Source organism: Pteronotus mesoamericanus, unplaced genomic scaffold (assembly GCF_021234165.1).
Source record: "Pteronotus mesoamericanus isolate MK-2021 breed Mesoamerican mustached bat unplaced genomic scaffold, CSHL_Meso_final contig_291, whole genome shotgun sequence".
NCBI lineage: Eukaryota > Metazoa > Chordata > Mammalia > Chiroptera > Mormoopidae > Pteronotus > Pteronotus mesoamericanus.
The window spans coordinates 10,081,672-10,100,742 of record NW_026555124.1 but is presented as its reverse complement, the minus strand read 5'-3'; positions in this window follow the sequence as shown (position 1 = coordinate 10,100,742).

The window sequence follows — 19,071 nt, the reverse complement described above, 5'->3', positions numbered from 1 at the left end:
CTTTGTTTGCAGTTCCCCTGAGGGTTCAGGCTTCTAGTTTAAGAGCCAGTCCATCGCATCTCCAACTAATTAAAGCCAAGAGGGACTCGGCCTGTAGGTGAGCTCCCACCCCTTTCACACAGGGAGAGTCTTTCTTTGTAAGATCTGACCAGATAACAGCCATAGCATCCATACAATGACAATAACCCATATATGGGAGAGATCTTGTCTCTCCCATGATTTCTTAAGCAGATAACAAAGGATGACACAGAGGAATCTGAAAGTGGAGTCTAGTCAGAAGAGAGCCTGGCAGGCCTTAGGGCAGCTGGCCAGAGCTTCCCTGTGGGAAAGCTGAGGCTGAAGGGGAACTTGGGCTGCTGGATGGATAGGCAGTCAGGCCACCCCCAAGAGTACAGATTGGATGTTTACAGCCTGAGGTTCATGTAGGTGTGCAGGGGCTAAAAACTGTTATTCTCTTGTTAGAGGTCAGGTGCAGGGGAGGTGCCCGGGCCCCGCTTGAGAGTGACAAAGGGGTTTCTATAGAATCAGTAAGTCTGGCTTTTGCTGGTACAGACCTAGGCAGGGATGACCTTAAACTTGCAGGGGGCAGTTGTTAGAGGCAGCTGGGGAAGGTGTGCTGGGGCAACTACTGGGACCTTTCTCTTGGTTTTGCTCTCAGCTCTTTCTGTCTCTCACCCTGGTTCTAGCTTTCTCTTTGTTTTTCCAGCTCTTTCTTAGATGCCTAAGAATCCCCGGGGAGTCTGTTAAAGTTTCACTTTTGTGGGGCTCATCTCCAGTGGTCCTGATTTGATATTTCTGGGCTGGGGCTCAATAACTTGAAATTTTAATAGCTATACCAGCTGACTCTGAAACAGATGCATGGACCCCACTTGATCATTATGTAAAATCTAGAACTGGATTTTATTTACTTTTATCTGAAGTGGTATTAAAACAATCTGTTCTGAAGAATGTCTATGTGCCATGGAAAACTGTTGGCTAAACTTGAACTTGCTGTTGACTTTCTGACTACATCATGAGCATTAACCAGGAGATGTAAGGAACAGCTATAATTTTAATTCTCCAGATGCATGCATATATAGGGGTATAGTTCACAGCTCTGTGTTTATCTGTGTGCACACAAAGAGTTCATTTATCTTGACTCTAAGTAGCAGGATTGCCATTCAGGAATTAAAACCTATTTCTATCGATTGTTATCAGTTTCTACTGTTCCTGACTGTGGACTGATTGAACAACTGGAAATGCTAATGTTCCTTTGTGTCTTTATTGCTGCACTGTTTTTTCCCCTCAAAACCCTATAAACCTTTGCAATGTTTTTATCTAACAAGGATGTGAATAGCAAGTTTATAAGTTATTAAGCTAATGTCTCCACAGGGCCTCAGAGTTTAACCATTTTTCCTCTTGTGGGTGGCACAGAAGGAATGTTTAAGGAGGCTCAGCTCACTCTCTCCATGTACATGGTAGGTAGTGTTGTATTTCCTTCCACTTGCTGAGAATGGTTCTAGAAGTCAGGGCTCTTCTGGTGAAAGGTTATGTTGCTCTGCTGGATGATTGTGCTGATCCTAGGTTAGCCTCAGACTTTAGTTCTATATTATTAGTATTCTTAAGGTCTCTGTTTTCATGAGCTTTAGAGATAATTTCTTCCATGGTTGGAGAAGGCCACTGCTACATTCTTATTCAGTCGGGAGTCCTCACGTCTGGGATCTTGTTCCAATCTGTCACAAGGCAGCTGAATGACTGAACAAGACATTGAATTTCTTAGTCCTTGGTTTTCTCACCTTTGAACTCGGATGGCACTTGTCTTATCTTCGAAGTCTTTGAAAAGGATCAAATGAAACTGGATGGGGGACTTCTGTTGGAAACATACACATAATCTAAATTCAAACAGTACTATTATTATAGGCATGGTATTTACACAAAGCCATGGTGGAAAATGTATTACAGTCTTTATATTGGTGCCCAGCTTTCAGAGACCATGTTCAAAATCAACACTATTTTTTAAGTAACGTTTTAAAAATATAACCAGCAGCATCTACAATATCTTCTCTTTTTCTTGACAATGATTTATTTCTTATTTTTCGAGATTATGTGATGACCAGGAATCTCTTTGGGGAACTCAGTGTATGCATGACCCCATTTATCTGTACTGCAGGTAGTCAATCATATCTAAAGCACACTGCAGAATCATAGCTCTAGTGAGAGAAGTGGCGCCAAAGGTGACAGCAGAAGTTAGGAACTTGCTGTGGAGCTGCCAAAGTTGTCATCGGTCATCTGAGGTGTCCAGTACCAGAGGATATTTATAGCAGGAACCATAAAGCCATGAATCAGCTAGGTGAGAGGTGGCACTGCACATCCCCCTTAGACAGATTTTTAAAAGTCTGCAATTCAGCATATACTAAGCATAAATCAATAAGCTGGATGTCAGGACATCTGTCCCATCACCAGGAAGTGCCTGTCTCAAGAATGGGTGATTTAATGTATTTGTTACATTCGGCATTGTTGAATTGCATAATATTAGGATTATTTAGGGCAGAATAATTACAGTGCTGTTGCCAGATTGGAAACCAGTAGAGATAAATATTTTAATGCAGACTATACCACCAACATACCAAGAGAGTCACCATTTTTCTGTTCTAAAATCAAGACTCACATTGGTGACTCAACCAATGTCAAGGATTGTTGGCCAAAATAGAAATAGACCCCTAGAGAACAGACTGACAGCTCTCAGAGGGGAGGGGGGTTGTGGGGCTGGGTGAAAAAGACGAGGGGATTAAGCAAACAAAGAAAAACCCTAAAACAAAAAACTCATAGACATAGGCAAGAGTACGGTGATTACCAGAGGGAAAGAGGGGGTAGGGGAAGGTAGAAGCAGGTAAAGGGGCGATAAATGAGATAGAAGGAGAATTGACTTGGGGTGGTAAGTACACAATAAAATATACAAATGATATATAGAATTGTACACCTGAAACCTATATAATTGTTAACCAATGTCACCTCAATAAATTCTATAAAAAATTTAAAAAAGAAGGAAAAAAGAATTGTTAGCAGGCTGAATATGAGATTGCCTAGGAAGGTTTAAAATCTGAGACAAATATAAGGTATTATTTTGATATTTCTAAGAGTTGTAGGCATCTCCTTTTAAAAAAAGTATTTGTTTATTGAGGTATAATATGCATTCCATAAACAGCACTCATCATTAGTTGAACATGAGCTCATTAATTTCTAAAATTTTAGTTAAAATTTAAATTCTTTAAAATGTCTCTGTGCCTTATGTGCTTGAACAAGAAGGTGTTGTTGCACCTGGAACAGGAACTGACACCTTGCACACATCTCGCAAATCAGGAGTGTTTATGTGTATTTTAATGTATTTACATATGTGAGCATATGGATATTAGAAGACCAAAATCTAGCTCCACTTATATAACTGCTCTATCTTGTTCTTGTCACTAGGGCCTCTCTTTTTTACTCATAGTGTCTTCTCCCTCATAACCATGTGGCCGGCACATGGCTTCAGCATTCCTGGGCCCTGCCTCTATGTTAAGGCATTTTTTTGGGTTTGGCTTCTACCATTAATGGAGTAGTCTTTTCCATATTTCTTAGTTCAACTTTCAGAGACAGAAAATGAGTTGTACAGGCTGCGGACCAGCCTGCTGTTTGATTGTCTTTGCTTCAGCAGTTCACATAAAGTATGGTCAGGGAGTGGCTGGGGAAGGCACTTGTGAGACAAAGCCCGGTATCTATGTCTTTCCCTTGAGCAGGCACTGTGAGTTGGGCAGTGTTGCCTAGACTGCCTAGGAATTGACAGCTTTAATCTAGTGAAGTGGAAACTGGAGAAGTGAGCATGTTGGTGGTTCCAGTGGATATTGGGACTCTCTGACAAGAAAAGGGAAGGATAGGAAAAAAAGAGAGCACTCCCAGGAAGGGGATTAAATTTCTGCCACCAGTTCAGTAGAAACAGGACTCATTTAAAGATGAAAGAGATTAACTGAGATAAGCAGCTCAACAGATCAGTATGGGGTTATGGCTCAGAGTTTTACCAGAAGGTGCTAGCTCTAGCAAAGAAAAGTACGTGTTGTGAGAGATGAGTTAGGCTTGGCAGACATTGCTTCTAAAAGAAGGCCCTGACTCATAAGGCCTCATGCTTCTGCCTGTTTTCAGAACGGCTTTTCCAAGCCGATGTATCCCAGGAATTCCCATGTGTCTTTGCAGCATAATCCTCAGTGTTGGAAAATGTGTCATGTTGTTATTCTCCATCAATCGTCTTAGTATGTTTTTGTGGGATTAAAGCCTGTTCAGTATTTCAGATGTATCTGGGGGGAAAAGGAAAAGAGAGTAAGCTGGAAAGAGGGTATTCTCCCTGGCATCATTCTAAGACCCTGAATGCCTGGAAGAATTCACAGAGTTAATTTAATCTCTCCAGTTGTTTTTCTAAGGAAGTAATTTAGATTTGACATTGAGAATATGCATAAAACCGGAGAAAGTTAACTAGAGGCTGTAGTGAGCAACAGATGCTTTGAATGTACAGCCTCAGACAGAGAGGTACTTCAGGAGCCTTTGTTCCCTGAAATCTCATTTGTGTCAGGAAGAGGGAGCCCCTCCTGTCCTGTTACAGAGGTTTGGGGGCTAGGGGATTATATTGAACAATCCCAGTACCACCTTATAAACCCTCCAGCTTCTTATTTCTAGTTATGGGTCTCAAGGGCCTGCTACTTCTATCCCAGCTTCCCCTAGACCTGTTCACGTTGTTGCTCAGAAGAAATACAGATTAACACCTTGGTTTCCAAATCTGTCTGCTAGTCGTGGATATCATGCAACTGTCTCCCTGGCAGCATGGATCAAGAAGGTTATCCACCTCGAAGTCCTCCAATAGCCTAGAGGCCTGGGAGATTCTCTTTCCAGGAGTATCAAGTATGTGAGGAGACAGGGATGAAAGAAGTGGTTAATAACATATTACCTATTGCCAGAGACATTTACTACCTGTGTATGTGAGTGCTTTTAAAAAATAAAGCCATGTGGGGGTGCTATGGTTACAAGAGATGAATGTTCTTTTACCGAGTCTGTCAGAAGTCCACAGTGGGGCCGGGTGCTCAAAAACAATTAGGCAACCATGTAGACGATAGCTCTGGCAAGTTGATAGAACTGGATGGCAAGAGTCAGCCCATTGCTCTGGAGCCACTGGCCAAGCCTCTGTTTGTCTCTGGAACCCCCAGGGAGGCCAGTGGGAAGGCCTTCTCAGGCTAGCTCTTTGGCTGGACCTTAGTTAAGGGAAAATAAGAATGGGCTACTTGGCAAGCATTTTCCTTAGCAATCACAAGGATCGTTTTTAGACTTTGTTAAATATTAGCCAAGGGGACTGGCTTGGTGAGGAGGCCGATTGATTTTAAATTATGGACTGAGAGAAATTTGGAAACAGGACATAGAGAATTTGAAATCTTTCAACCTGAGAACTGCAATAAGCAGTAGCCATAGTCCTCAATTTAAAAAAAAGAGAAAAAGAAGAATTCTGTGCAGTCTTGTCAACATCTCTCCTTTTCCTTTGCTTTGTGCTGTACTTGCTCCCTCATTCACAGACCATCCATGCCCACACAACCTTTGTCTAATAGCTGCACTGGTTTGGTGACCAAGTCCAGCATAAAGTATCTTGCAACTGAGTCACTTGACCAATGCATTTAACTATTTGTTCACAGTCACTTTTGAAGGAGTTGAGTGGTTGGCTCATCCATGCCACTCCACAGTCATCTCATTAATGTTCCTAAGATCCTGCTGTCCTTACGTCCCTCCTTGTTGTTCCAGAATCTACCATGGCCCACACATGAGTGTGCCGCTGATATCTCAGTGTCTCCTATGACCTACCTGTCCCATGCCCCTCCAATCCTGCTTCCTGCTTCTCCCCACAAGGTACTGTCCATTTCAGGCATGCCCTCTCCACATCTGTGCTTTGTGAGTGGTCGCCCCTCTGCCTGCATCAGCCTGCCTAGTAAAGTCTCATCCAGTCTTCCAAGTCGGCCTCAAATCTTACCTTTTTTGTGAAATTGCCTCAACAGTATTATTCCCTATACTATTTCTCCCTGTCCTGAGTTTTTATTTTTTTAAATAAAAAAATTTAAATTTTCTTGTGTCCATCTCCCCTACCCCTTCCCCTTCTGGCAACCATCACCTTGTTCTCTGTATCTATGGGGTCTGTTTCTGGTTTTTTTTTTGTTTATTCTTTTTTTTTTTTAGACTCTGCATACAAGTGAGATCAGTATTTGTTTCTCTGCCTGAGTTATTTCACTTAGCATAATACCCTCTAGGTTGATCCATGTTGTTGCAGATGGCAGGATTTCATTCTTCTTTATTGCTGAATAATATTCCATTGTGTGTGTGTGTGTGTGTGTGTGTGTGTGAGTTTTTTAAAGAACCAGGTGCTAGAGGAGAAAGTTATTATTGTTTTCAAATTCTAAAAGCTTTTATTTTTTATTTTATTTTATTTTATTTATTTTTTAAAATTTATTTTCTTTATTTTTTCAAATACATTTGTCTCTGCCTTCCCCCCACCACCTTCCGCTGCCTCCTTCCCTGCCCTCAATCCTTCCCCTTTGGTTTTGTCCATGAGACCTTCCTACACGTTCCCCGACCTTCCCATTCCCTTCCTTTTCCCCTGTCCCCCCCCCTCCCTCAATCCCTCTTTTCTCTGTTGGTTTCTTTTCCTTTCAGTGCTGCTGGTCTTATTTTCCTTGCATCTTTGTATTGTTGGTTAGGTTCCACTTATAGGTGAGTTCATGTGGTATTTGTCTTTCTCCCCCTGGCTTATTTTGCTTAGCATAATGCTCTCAAGTTCCATCCATGCTGTCGCGAAGTGTAGTAGTTCTTTTTTTCTTTCTGCTGCGTAGTATTCCATTGTGTAAATGAACCATAGTTTTTTGATCCAATCATCTACTGATGGGCATTTAGGTTGCTTCCAACACTTGGCTATTGTAAATTGTGCTGCTATGAACATTGGGGTGCATAGGTTCTTTTGAATTGGCGTTTCGGAATTCTTAGGGTATAGACCCAGCAGGGGAATCACTGGATCAAAAGGCAGTTCCATTTGCAGCTTTTTGAGGAAATTCCACACTGCTTTCCACAGTGGCTGCACCAGCCTGCATTCCCACCAGCAGTGGACTCATGTTCCCTTTTCTCCACAGCCTCGCCAGCACCTGTTGTTTGTGGATCTGTTTATGATGGCCATTCTGACCGGTGTGAGGTGGTACCTCATGGTGGTTTTGATCTGCATTTCTCTGATGGCTAGTGATGCTGAGCATCCTTTCAAATGCTTCTGGGCCCTCTGTATCTCTTCCTCGGAAAAGCGTCCGCCCAGGTCCTTCACCCATTTTTTGATTGGATCATTTGTCTTCCTGGAGTGGAGTCGAGTGAGTTCTTTATATATCTTGAAGATCAAACCTCTATTTGATGTATCATTAGTGAATATATTTTCCCATATGGTTGGCTCCCTTTTCATTTTGCTGATGTTTTCTTTTGCCGTGCAGAAGCTTCTTATTTTGATGAGGTCCCACTTGTTTATTCTTTCCTTTATGTCCCTTGCTTTAGGAGACATATCGGTGAAAAAATTGCTGCATGGGATATCTGAGAGTTTCCTGCCAATGTTCTCCTCTAGGACTTTGATGGTGTTGCGACTTTTATTAAGTCTTTTATCCATCTTGAGTTTATTTTTGTGTATGGTGTCAGCTGATGATCCAATTTCAATGTTTTGCATGTAGCCATCCAGCTCTCCCAACACCATTTGTTGAAGAGGCTATTATTGCTCCATTTTATGCTTCTGCCTCCTTTGTCAAATATTAGATGCCCATAGAGACCTGGGCTTATTTCTGGGCTTTCTATTCTGTTCCATTGGTCTATGGGTCTGTTCTTGTGCCAGTACCAGATTTTTTTGAGTATAGTGGCTTTGTAGTAGAGTTTGATGTCTGGTATTGTGATCCCTCCTACTTTGTTTTTCTTTCTCAAAATTGCTGAGGCTATTCGGGGTCATTTATGGTTCCATATAAATTTTTGAAATGTCTGTTCTATTTCTGTGAAATATGTCATTGGTATCTTAATAGGGATTGTGTTGAATCTATAAATTGTTTTGGGTAGTATGGACATTTTGATGATATTAACTCTTCCAATCCATGAGCACGGTATATGCTTCCATTTATTTGTGTCTTTCTTAATTGCTTTTTTTCAATGTTGTATAGTTTTCTGCATACAGGTCTTTTACCTCCTTGGTTAAATTTATTCCTAGGTACTTTATTTTTCTTGTTACTATATCAAATTGTTTTTTTTTTTCTGATTTCTTCTTCTTCTATTTCATTGCTGGTGTACAAAAATGCCTTTGATTTCTGAATATTGACTTTGTATCCTGCTGTTTTGCCAAATTCACTTATTAGGTTGAGGAGTCTTTTGGTAGAGTCTACAGGGTTTTCTATGTACACTATCATGTCATCTGCAAATAATGATAGTTTTACTTCCTCTTTTCCTATTTGGATGCCTTTTATTTCTTTTTCTTGTCTTATTGCTGTGGCTAGGACTTCCAATACGATGTCGAAAAGAAGTGGTGAAAATGGACATCCTTGTCGTGTTCCTGATCTTAGTGGGAAAGCTTTCAGTTTTTGCCCATTGAGTATGATGTTGGCTGTAGGTTTTTCATATATGGCCTTTATTACATTGAGGAATGCCCCATTTATTCCCATTTTGCTGGTGTTTTGATCATAAATGGGTGCTGTATCTTATCAAATGCTTTTTCTGCATCTATTGAGATGATCATGTGGTTTTTGTCTTTTCTTTTATTTATGTGATGTATCATGTTTATTGACTTGCATATATTGAACCATGCCTGCATCCTTGGGATGAATCCCACTTGATCATGGTGGATAATCTTTTGAGTGTATTGCTGGATGCGGTTTGCCAATATTTTGTTAAGGATTTTAGCATCTATGTTCATCAGTGAAATTGGCCTGTAGTTTTCTTTCTTTGTAGGATCTTTATCTGGTATTGGGATCAGGGTGATGCTGGCCTCATAGAAGGAGTCTGGGAGTCTTCCCTCTTCTTGGATTTTTTGGAATAGTCTGAGGAGGACAGGGGTTAGCCCTTCTTTAAGTGTTTTGTAAAATTCTCCTGTGAAACCGTCCGGCCCAGGGCTTTTGTGTGTCGGGAGTTTCTTGACTACTGCTTCAATTTCCCCCGCTGTTATCGTTCTGTTCAAGCTTTCTGTTTCTTCCTCCTTCAGTGCTGGAAGATTATACTTTTCTAAAAATTTGTCCATTTCATCGAGGTTTTCAAATTTCTTGGCATATAATTTTTCATAGTAGTTTCCGACAATCCTTTGTATTTCTGTGGTATCAGTTGTTATTTCTCCTCTTTCATTTCTGATATTATTAATTTGGGGCCTCTCCCTTTTTTTCTTGATGAGTCTGCTTAAAGGCTTGTCAATTTTGTTTATCTTTTCAAAGAACCAGCTTCTGGACTGGTTGATCCTATGAATTGTTCTTTTCATCTCTATGTCATTCAGTTCTGCTCTAATCTTGACTATTTCCTTCCTTCTACTTTCTCTGGGATGTATTTGTTGTTGTTTCTCCAGTTCTTGAAGTTGTAGTGTTAGGTCTTTTATTTGAAATGTTTCTATCTTTTTTAGGTAAGCCTGTATTGCTGTGAACTTCCCTCTCAGGACTGCCTTTGCTGTGTCCCATAGGTTTTGGACTGTTGTCTGTTCATTTTCATTTGTTTCCAGAAATTTTTTGATCTCTTCTCTTATCTCATTATTGACCCATTCATTGTACAATAGTCTACTGCTCAGTCTCCATAAGTTTGCAAGTTTTTGAAGTTTCTCTTTGAGGTTGATTTCCAGGTTCAAGCCCTTGTGGTCCAAGAAAAAGTTTGGTATTATTTCAATTTTCCTGAATTTGCTGCCAACCATTACACGATCCCTCTTCTAAGTCTTCTATTTGATATCCAGAGAGGACATTACTAGTTGCTGTCCCTGTTTCTGTGAGAAGTGTTTTTAGTCTTGTTAAATCTTTTGTTACCATCCCATTCAGGGACTCTACTGTCAGCAACTTGGCAAGAATGTTGGAAACAAGCTGGAGCTTTCCTTTCAGTTGCATGCAGCAAAGCACTATCTGAAAAGTACCACCTCCCTTGGCCAGGCCTTCTGCCAGCACATGCCTACAATCTTCATCAGCTTGCCCGTACTTTTTCAGTTGCAAAAATGAAGCAATTCTGTAAAGAAGACTCTCAATTTTGATACTTTCTATCTCCAGTGGACATGGCCCCATGAAGTCAGCCATGGAGTACTGGCCCAGGGAAAGGAGGGCCTCTGTGAAGTGCTTCAGGGCCATTTCATAGTCCTGCCTCTTGAGTGAGTCACATGCTTGTTCACATGACTTCTCAGCTTTTCTGTCTTCCATGGCTCAGGGACAAAAATCCTGCAGTTCACTGCACTGGGTATCACCCAAATAGCCCATCAGAACTCTTTATAATTTCTTACAGATCTCACCAGCACTGTCGTTCTTTAGTGATCAATTACTTCATACAATTCCTGTCATTACTTTCTACGCCATCTTGGATCCTCTAAAAGCTTTTAATATTAAGGAAAATATGTGAACAACTTAAAGAATGACTTATTTGTTTGTTTGTTTGTTTATTTATTATTTACTCATATACCACAGACGAGGAAAGAATGCATGATGATGAGTTAGTGGTTTTGGAAACAAAAATCTTATCTGGGCTGCTGGTGAGATTTTTTTAGGGGGGGGAATTGGGAGAGGAGATCAAAAGAGTTGGAGAAACTGTTGGATCCTGCTCTAACCCTGGGTTTGGAGGATGGAAGTAGAAGCTCCTGGAAAGCTTTGGGGTCTCAGGCCAGGGGTAACACACATCAATTCTTGAGGGTACTTTGGAGGCTTCTGAAGCACAGAAATGGTAGAAATAGGGTCTCGTTAGATATCATCCTTCCTTTACACTCAAGTCTCATTTGGCTCCTGTGAGGCATGCAGAAGATCTAAAAAGTCTCTTAGGTAACTGATAATTTGACACCTGGTGGGTTTGACAGGTATTCATCTTGGGGTAGGTTAGGGAGCCCAAAGCAGATGCTATAGGGTGGACATTTCAGGTTTGAGAATACATCTAGAGAGGAGTGGCCAGGTCTGAGAAGATCAGCAGAGTCAGGGAAAAACCAAGATGAGGGCTGAGATGAGGGGAGGAATCAGAGCCTTTCCTAGAGCTAACCCAGGCATAGCTTGTGCCAAGGGAAATGATGACAGGTTATCTCTGAGGACAGTGAACATGGACCACCCAGAGTGCCATGCAGGAAATGAATCAAGCTTGGTGATAGAGGATTGCAAAATGTGATGGGTTGCCTCAGTGGCATTTAAGTTGGAGGCAGGAGAAGAAGAAGAAAATCATGTAGGAAAAAGGGTTCTAGGCAGAAGGAAGACAGCATGAAAGCTCTGAGAGCTGAGAGGGCAGGTTATTTTTTGGGAACTGAGAGGATGTCAGAGCATTGGACTGTGAAGCAGGAGGAACACAGTGGCATGAGGCAAGTTTGAGAAGCTGGCAGGAGGTAGATCATTAAGGTTTTGTGACCTTGAAACTAAGTTTCGATTTTTGTCCTCAGTGCAATGGGAAGCCATCAAAGGGGTTTGAACAAAGAGGTGAAACCATATGAAAAGATTATTGTGGCTATTCTGGGACACTCAAATTGGGGAGCAGGATGGGTTGAACTGGCAGGGTGAGGGAAAGGTTCTGCAACCAACAGAGGAAAGCTCAGCATATTCAATTCATTTCCCTTCTGGTTCTTTTGCCCTGAGCATCCTTTCTGACCTGGGGTTTGACATGGGACTGAGGTGTCCTAAAGCCTTGTATAAGTTTAGTTTCATGCAATATGTACTTATTAAAAATCTAGATGTATTCATCCTTGAGCAAAGCATATAAGGGATTCAAGAGACAAGGGCCAGATCACTGCCCCCAAAGAGTTTTAAAATAACCTAAAGAAGAAAGATACTTGCTTATTAATCAAAGAGACAACCATCCTCTACCATATAGGTGCTGGATTCAGGGGAAAACAAAGATATGGTCTTTGCTTTGGAGGTGGCCATGATCTGGGGAGACAGAAGTTTAGAGAAAGCTTGTACAATGTTACATAAGTGTGATATATGCTATATTAAGGAAGGAAGGAAGGAAGGAAGGAAGGAAGGAAGGAAGGAAGGAAGGAAGGAAGGAAGGAAGGAAGGAAGGTGTGTATCATGAAAGCTTCTAAAAGGAAGTGAAATTTGTGTTGGATTTTGACCAAGACAAGGGATGGGCTGGAGTGAAGGTGAGAAGGGGCATTTTGGGCTTAGGACTAGTCTTATTCTAAAGTAGGTTGCCAGATGCTATGCTCAATATGAGTCAACAGTGTGAGGTGGCTAAGAAAGGGAGTGTCATGAGGTTGGATTAATGAAAGCATAGTTCTTAGAATAAAGAAGGAAATGATTGTGTGATGCTGTCCTGACTACAGAGTTGTTATATATAGATCAGGGTAAGTCTCTTGAAGAGGGATAGATATGTAGAATTGGATGGATATGTCAGTCTGGAACCTATGAGAAGCGAATGTCAATATGAGATTCAACATTGAATGGTTTTATTAAAGGAAATGCCTTGAGAAAATACTAGTGAGAAAGCCATGGAAGGCTAGGAGAGCCATCAGACCATAAGTCTTAACCCACTTGTAGAAGAGAGGGACAAAAAGTTGGGTGCAAGCATTCTAGACTCATGCAGGTCAGGAAAGGGGTGGTAAGGCTCTTGGGGAGTCCTCCAGCCAAAATTAGCTATCAGAGCATCCCATGTTTTCCAGGATTTAATATCCTTGATGCACTCAATTATTGGCCGGGAGCAGCCTAGGGGGTGTGTGGCCTTAGTGCAAGCACGGTGGTGGATTTCTGTGGCAGTAGCTGGTGTTCTTGACTGATTAAACTCCAATAGCTGGGGGACTGGGAGATGCACATGGCTGCCTGTAGAGTATGCCTTGGGCAGTGAGGAAATTCAGTGCCGTCAGTGGGAAAGATGGCTGTAGTATATTTAACCTAAAGGAGCCTCAGAGGTGACCTTTGTTGCTCATTCTTAAAAAAAATTACTTATTTGACATTTATTTATTCATGTGGTTCTATGCTGGGAATACCAATAGGAAAGAAACAGACCTTGATCTTAAGAATATAGTGAGGGATACAACCCAGTACGCACCACAATGACAATATGAATGCAGGATGCTGGGAGCACAGCTTGGTGATGACGCTGGTGAAGACAGGGTCATTGGATCCCTGAAAGACCTTGACCTGGGTTTTAAGGTCAAATTTCAAGTCTTTAGGTGGAGATGGAGAAAGGATTCCACTAATATTCAAAAAGGCATTGTATATGTGATAACACTTAATTTTCATGTGAATGACATAATTGGATTGATTTGGCCCCAATGCGTCTGAACTATGGGAAGACAGATTTGGGATCAATATAAGCAAGAACTTTATGATGGATGGAGCTTTGCAAAGGTGGGTTAGGGTTGCCTTGGTTCATTTCCAGTGCTGCTCAGATCTAGTTGGGGAAGCTCTTAGCAGAGGCAGAGTCAAGTCTGAGAAGGGTGTTTGTGATTTTCAGGTGATTCTTAAAGTCCTTCCCATACTTAAGATTCTGTGATTCAGAGAAACCCTTTCTGCTCTGCAATACCTGGTGGGCAGCCACCTGAGTAATCCTCTGTACCCCCTCAGCCTCAGGTTACACACTTGCTTGCAATTTCTTCTTGGCCAGGGATGGGGACAGGGGGCATACTTCTTCGAAGGACTGATTTCAATGCCCATCCGTGACATACAACAAATGCTGGGAGTCCCAGGCTGATCAGAGGAGTGACTTCCGTTAGCACTGTTCTGATTGGTCTCTCCAAAGAAAGAAGCCAGACATGAATAAGCACGATGCAATGTAATTGCAGCAAAGGCCCCCCAAAGACTCTCTCCTTCCTGGACAAGCTCTCCCTGGAGGCTTGATAAGTATCTGAGAGGAAACAGACTGCTAATTAGCAAAGAAGTTAGATTGCATATATTCCTGACAATCTCTATATTTAATAGAATTGGAGACTAGTTGTTTAAGTTTGGCAGCAGAACTTACAATCAAAAAGATGTTCCACGTCTATGGTTTTTCTCCCAAGTATATCTTGTTATTTCTTGATCCTCCATTTCTTTACTCTAAATCACTTTACAGGAAGCCCTTCCAGACTAGGCATCTCAGCTTCCAGCTCTCCCTGCACTTCAACACTCAGTTTTTCCTGGTTATATTCATAGCATTACTGCATTTGGACTCTTGAAGGAATCAATTAAAGGGTTTTCACAGTGGGTTCCATGGAGCACTAAGGTTTAGCTTAGGCAGGAGTTATTAGGGGCCGGCAGTAGGGGAGGCTGCAGGACAGGCTGATGGCCTCTTTGTAGCAGATTGGGTTTCCCAGGAAGCCAACCAGAGGTAGAGTTTAAAGTGGTGGGTGTTTATTACAGAATGCCATTGGGATCAATGCCTATGTGAGGATATGAAAACCAGAAGTGGGCAGAAGGAGTAATCAGGCTCTGACGCAGCCCAGCAAGAAAGCCAGGCGGTTGCACAGAAGTCTGGAGGTAGAATGGCCCTTTATAGTTGTCCTGAATTGGGCCAAAATGGCTGGGTCATCATGAATGTGGGCTGCCGAGGGGAGAGAGTATGATCTTGGTTCAAGGGGCTTTCTGCGGCTGAGGCAGTTCCTGAAGGGCTGACTGTGGTCCTCAGTCTCAGGAGCAGTGATAACAAGCCCTTCCGTAAAGGGGGATCTGGGGAGCACACAGCAGGGCCCACCGTAGTCTTCCTCCCTGCTTCCCTACCTAGCTTCATTGAGAGAAGCAGCTCTTCTTTGATCTGTTTTATATTAGGTTGACCAAAAAGTTCGTTTGTTATTTTCTGAAGGTGGCTCTAGTAGCGTTTAGTTGTCTTTAACTTCATTTGAAACAATTTTGTTAGATTGTATTGTGAGAGCTGCCATATCAATGTGCATTTTAAAAAAACTTATCAAAATTGGTGAATTTTTTGTGTAGCCATTTTAATATTGAAGATGGAAGAAAATAAGCAACATTTTTGGCATATTATGCTTTATTATTCAAGAAAGGTAAAAATGCAACTGAAATGCAAAAAAAAAAAGATTTGTGCTGTGTATGGAGAAAGTGCTGTGACTGATCAAATCTTTTTGCAAAGTTTTGTGCAGGAGATTTCTCTCTAGACAATGCTTCATGGACCGGTAGACCAGTTGAAGATGCTAGCGATCAAACTGAGATATTAATCGAGAACAATCAATGAGGGAGATAGCCGACATACTCAAAATATCCAAATCAATAAAGTTATTGGTGAAAATTTAAAAAGCATCTTTTATTTTATGAAAAAAGAATACACTGACTTTTTGGCCAACCCAATAGTTAGGGGGTTTATACAAGAATCCCCTAACTATAGATTTGGAGGAGATCACAGTGTTTCCTTCCATTGCTTTAAGTCACTGTTTCTCTTACCCTGTGTCAGAGTCTACAGTGGAAGTAGATTTGTGAAGAGTCACAAAATTTTGGGACAGTAGTTATTTTAAGTTGGGAGGTTGTGGCTGGGACAAGTGTGAGACATGGTTTTGCATTTATTTATTTTAAAATTTGTTGTTGAATTTACTGAGGTGACATTGGTTAATAAAATTATATAGGTTTCAGGTACACGATTCTATAATACATTATCTGCATATTGTATTGTGTGTTCACCACCCCACAGCTTGCTTTTAAAGGCTATTTTTTGCTAAGTATAATTCAGGTTACTAAGGATTTTCTTCACACAAAATTCTTTGTGGGGTTTTTTTTTTGTGGGTTGCTTATTGGCTTAATTAGTGTAATTAAGCACAATTACAAAATTAGTGCAGATCTATGTAATCAGATAGTAACAATATGTATGTAAGTAGCTACATCTTGTAATTGGACATTTGAAAATGCAGCGTCACTTCAGAGTCTTCTCATTCTACTTTGTCCAAAAGTTGTCCCAAATCTACACACAGATCCTTTAAGACTTTCACTTCACCCCACAGCTGCCTGGGTGCTTTTTATTCCTGTAAATTATTAACAACACTTTTTTTTTCCCTGTTAGCTAATAATAACTTTGTATTTTATTTTCAAACCAAACATCTTTTTAGGGGGAGGGGTGACAATTAAAATAAATTTCCCTCATACCTTTTTTTTTGTTGTCATTGAAAATAGTAGCTTATGACTCAAAAATCAATTAGGGGGTTTGAAAAACTGAAAGGAAAAGAACTGCCAGTTTTATTTCAGATCATACAAAATAGAAGGTGACAGGCTTGGAGACAGTGACTGAATTCTGGGGAAGGAAATCCATAATGGTACTGAATAAATAACCCTGGAGTTATATCATCAGGTATTTTCCAAGTACTTTTTATTCATTTTATTTGCAACCAAATATTTGGATTTATAACACATTTATCCTTTGGCAAATTCATTATAGGAGTTCCAAGGTGAGGGAAATGTTTCAGATCTGTGAGATCCCAGTTTTAAAAAATGAATTTTCAAGAATACTTTTCTAGAGAGCACCCAGAAAAGTCCAAAGGGAGTCTTTTGCTCCTTTTCCATTCTAAAGAAGAGCATGTCTCATTGCTGTCTGAATTGGTTAAGGCCTGGATATAGCTGCCATATTGGTAGAGTTGAAACCCCTGAATAGTGACTTACATTTGAGGTGCACTGAAACCAAATGATAAAACTTTTGGGGGTGGTGGACATACAATACAGTATGCAGATGATGTATTATAGAATTGTATACCTGAAACCTATATGATTTTATTAACCAATGTCACCCCAATGAATCCAATTAAAAATAATAATAAAAAGAAATGATATGCCTTCAAATGCTCCCATTCCTTAGAACTTGAGGGCAACCCCCAAGAAGTAGCTGAAATGTCCTAGGCTGAGAGTTAGCATACTTAATTTTGGTGCACTTCTGCCATTGACCAGCACTGTGATTTTTCTGATTCCTCATCTGCAATATGCACCTGAAAAGTGTTCTTTTTGCTTTATGTAATATGGGGTCAAATGGACAAAGGGTATGGAAAGAGACAGAGAATTACAGAGCAGATCTCTGTGTTAGGTTTTATTTTCTATAATTATTTGTGGGGGTTGGGAGATCTTTTTGTTTTCATTTTCTTTATCTAAGTCACTACTCACCCCTCTTACTAATACAGGTATAGATTTTTAAAGCTGGAAGGGGGTCCTTGATAAAACACCCTCATTTTGCAGATGACACTGAGGCCCAGAGAGGTCAAGCGGTTTGTTTAAGTTTCAAAGTTAGCTAGTAACAGAGTTACTTTTAGAATGCAATTCTTTTGACTTCCAGTGAATTGCCCTTTCCAATCATACTGGTGCTGTTCTCGAGGACTGGATGGAGTTGGGGACACCATCTCTCTCATTGACATGACTTGGAGGAATGCAGACCCTTTCTCACGTTGACATTTCCCCTAGAGAAGATGTAGATGTTGATGCTTCTCAGTAGCTCCTTTTCCTGAAAGACAGGAGGCGGCACGCATTGCACTGGGTGACCTAAGACAAAGCTTTCTTGGGTGAATTATGAAATTTTGGGATGAAGATGAAAAGCATAGTGTGAACTGACTCTGCCTTATGTCGTTTGTGGGCGTGGTAGCTGGAGACTTGAAATGAAATGGAGGGGGAGAAGTTGTCAGGGTGGTAGGGGAGTCCTTCAGTGTCAACTGTTTTTTTAATTTTATAAAAGAAGGTGGTTTTGTGCCTTTGGTTAAAGAAGGCTGTGTGGTAGATCCAGAACTATGGTCTGTAAGTCCTCCGATTATGTTCTTATAGCATAAGTTGAAATATGCTTTTCCCTGTCTCCAGTTTTTAGTGGTTACCACTTGCTAACTCTTAACTAAGGTAGTTCAGTTTGTCGATTTGCTTCAGGAACTTTTTCTTGTAATTGGAGAAAAAAGCATTTTTCCATTAGGATTTGATAAAGATGATAAAAAGGATTCATTCTGGGTAACTGAACCTACTCTGTGGAATGTATATATAATTTACAGAGGAGTTAACTTAAATGTAATTTATAGGCTGAGCTACAATCATGATGTAGTAAAGTTATTTTATTACCTTATCTCTCCTTACTAAGAAATCGAAAAAAATTCTAACCATTTCTAGTTTTTATTCAGCTTCTCTTCTTTCAACACTTCGGCTTTTAATTTCTTGTCAATGTGCACTGCAGCTTGTATCCCATGCAGTTTGCATGCCTTAGACTTTTTTTATTGAATACTATAAGGAGACTTTTCAGTGTCTTCACCTGCAATTATTAAAGTTCAGATTGCATTTCTAAATGGACTGCATCCTTGAAACTCTATAGCTACCTTAATTCCCATTACTACTGTTCCATGTCATGCTAAAACTTATAATTCACACTTAAAAATATTGCCCAGATAAGAACAATGGCCAGAAAGTTTCATCACTGCCTGTAGAAGAGCATCAGAGTATATTCTATCCCCTGGTTTTGAGGAACATGACATCATATAGTTTGTCTGCCCTGGGTCAACAGCATTTTGTTTTCCATTTAATTATTTTAAGTCCACTATATTGTTAAGTCAGGAACTGTGAAGGTTCTGAGATTTTATTCTACAAACAAGCTAACAAGTTATCATGCCATAGTCATGTGTGTGTGTGTGTGTGTGTGTGTTACATGTGTACTGTGTATACTAACAAGACAGATGACTTTTGGGCTAGAAACAGATGCTCCATTATGCATATAAAACACTGCAACCTCTTAGCACCCATTCCTCAAGCCCCAGTCCCCACATGGGAGTATGGTGGTATGGTGAGGGCCAGATGGCAATTGCACATGTGGAGCGTTACAGGAAAGGAACTCCAGGATAAGGAAGCTCTGATCTTACATGGGGCCTTTGGCAACCTGACTTCCGAGAGAGAGAGATGTACTTCCTTTTTCTTTGGAGAGTAATCCAATCTTCTTCAAATCTGGAAAGAGAAGTCTTCATCT